The sequence below is a fragment of the Microcebus murinus genome, chromosome 1 (genome assembly GCF_040939455.1).
Source record: "Microcebus murinus isolate Inina chromosome 1, M.murinus_Inina_mat1.0, whole genome shotgun sequence".
In the NCBI taxonomy this organism is placed as follows: Eukaryota; Metazoa; Chordata; class Mammalia; order Primates; family Cheirogaleidae; genus Microcebus; species Microcebus murinus.
The window spans coordinates 26503192-26505954 of NC_134104.1; the positions used below are offsets into that span (position 1 = coordinate 26503192).

The window sequence follows — 2763 nt, forward strand, 5'->3', positions numbered from 1 at the left end:
TCCAATTTTCCTAGTACCGATTACTGAATAGGGCTTCTTTCCTCCAGTGTATGTTGTTGTCTGCTTCGTCAAAGATCAGTTGGCTGTATGTGGATTGTTTTATGTCTGGCTTTTCCGTTCTGTTCCATTTGTCTATGTCTCTAGACATGCTATGTCTATGTCTATGTCTCTAGACATGCTATGTCTCGAGACATGACATGTCTATGTCTCTCTGCCATGCTGTTTTGGTTACTATAGTGTCATAGTATAGGTTGAAGTATTGTAATGCGATGCCTCCAGATTTATTCTTTTTGATTAATACTATCTTGTTTATCTTTTCAGAGAACCAACTTTTTGTTTCATTGACGCTTTGTATTTTTTTTGTTTGTTCGTTTGTTCACTATTTCATTTAGTTCTGCTCTCATCTTAGTTATTTTTTTTTTCTTCTGCTGGTTTTGGGTTTGGTTTGCTCTTCCTTTTCTATTTTCTTGAGAAATGTCATTAGATTGTCAATTGGTGATCTGTGTCACTTTTCAGGCATTTAAGGCTATGAATTTTCTCCTTAGGACCTCTTTTGCTGAATCCCACAGATTTTTGGTAGCTTGTGTCCCCTTTGTTGTTCAGTTTGAGGAATTTTTTGATTTGCATCTTATTTCATTATTGAACCACTAATCATTCAGCAATAGATTGTTTAATTTCCATGACTTTGCATAGAATCACATGTTTCTCTTGGAGTTGATTTCTAGTTTTTTCCACTGTGGTCTGAGAAGATACATGGTATGATTTCTATTTTTTTTTAATTTGTTGAGACATGTTCTGTGGTCTAATATATGATCACTCTTGGAGAATGTTCCATGTGCTGATGAGAAGAATTTATATTCAGTAGTTTGTAGGTAAAATGTAGGTACAACCCCTACAGAAAGTAGTATGGATATATCTCAAAGAACTAAAAGTAGAACTACCATTTGATCCACCAATCCCACTACTGGGTATCTACTCAAAGGAAAAAAAGACATTCTGCAAAAAAGACATCTGCACTAGGAGCACAATTCACAATTGCAAAGATGTAGAAACAACCCAAGTGTCCAATAATACATGAATGGATTAATAAAATGTGGTATATGTATACCATGGAGTACTACTCAGCCATAAAAAACAATGGTGAACTAACACCTCTTGTATTATCCTGGTTGGAGCTGGAGCCCATTCTTCTAACTGAAGTATCACAAGAATGGAAAAACAAACACTGTATGTACTCACCATTAAGTTGGTACTAGCCAATCAACACTTATGTGCACATATGGAAGTAATATTCATTATGGATCAGGCAGGTGGGAGGGAGGAGGAGCAGATGGGTAAATTCACACCTAATGGGTGCAGGGTGCACCATCTGAGGGATGAGCCCACATATAGCTTTGATGTGGGCAGTGCAAAATCAATTTATGTGATCAAAGAGTTTGTACCTCCATAATATTCTGAAATTAAAAAGTAAATAAATAAATAAATAAATAATAAAAAAATAAAAATATCCCAGGAAAAGCAGGATAAAAAGGAAGGTGATTAGAAATGAAGAGCTAAGCAAAGTAGACAAGTAATCGTGTAGTGTTTACTAGCTTTATAATAAGCAGTGTTTACTTGTATGTATGTATGCATGCAAAGAAACCTTCATCCATATTCCCCAGAACCCAGGGCTGTGTTTCACAGAAAACGATAGTTTAAAAAATTTTTTTATTAGATTTTATTTTTAAAACAGTTTTAAGTTCATAGCAAAATTGAGCTGCAGTTACAAGGATTTCCCATATACTCCCTGTCCCCACACATGCATAGCCATTTTCAGAATCCCCCACTGGAGTGGTACATTTGTTAAAATTGATTAGCCTACATTGATATACCTTTATTACCTAAAGCCCCTACTTTATATTAGGATTCACTCTTTTCTTTTTAATATGGAATGCTTCATTAATTTGCATGTCATCCTTGTGCAGGGGTCATGCTAGTTTTCTCTGTGTCATTCCAATTTTAGTATATATGCTGCTGAAGTGAGCACACTATTGATCTGTTCATTGTCTCCATAATTTTGCCTTTTTCAGAATGCCATAGAGTTGTAATCATGTAGTATGTCACATTTTCAGATTGGCTTTTTTTACTTATTAATGTGTATTTATGTTTCTTTAGTGTCTTTTTATGGCTTGATAGCTCATTTCTTTTTAACAGTGAATATTATTGCATTATATGGATATATCATAGTTTGTCCATTCACCTACTGCAAAGTATCTGGATTGCTTGTGAGTTTTGGCAATTATGAACTAATCTACTACAATCATCATGTGCAGGCTGGGCAGATGTTTTCAACTCTGTACTAGTCAGAGTTCTCCAAAGAAACAGAACCAAAAGGAGGTAGGTTGGTAGGTAGGTAGGTAGATAAAGAGGTAAGTAGATAAGTGAGAGGAGATTTATGAGGAAAATTAGATCATGAGATTATGGAACAAGAGAAGTACTACTACAAGCCATCTTTGAGCTGGAGAAACAGGAGGCCAGTACTGTAGCTCCGTCCAAGTCCAAAGGCCTGAGAACCAGAGGAACTGACAGTGTAACTCTCAATCTGAGGCTGAAGATCTGAGAAACTGGGGGACTGCTGGTGAAAGTAAGGACAGGAGAAGAAGTGTGTTCCTGTTCCAGAAGAGAGACAGAGAGAATTGGCCTTGTTTCTGCCTTTTTATTCTATCTGAACCCTCAGCCAGTGGATTGTGCCTGGCCACATTGGTTGAAGGTGGATCTTCCCTA

The 2763-nt window shown here is 36.4% G+C and overlaps 1 non-coding gene across 1 annotated transcript; it reads right to left on the bottom strand.

Annotated features, from left to right (window-relative positions):
* Positions 1–1919: 1919 nt before the first annotated feature.
* On the bottom strand, positions 1920–2026 carry LOC142874934 (U6 spliceosomal RNA). Its single transcript, XR_012922524.1, has one exon. It is a non-coding gene; the product is annotated as a U6 spliceosomal RNA (small nuclear RNA).
* Between the last annotated feature and the right edge of the window lie 737 nt (positions 2027–2763).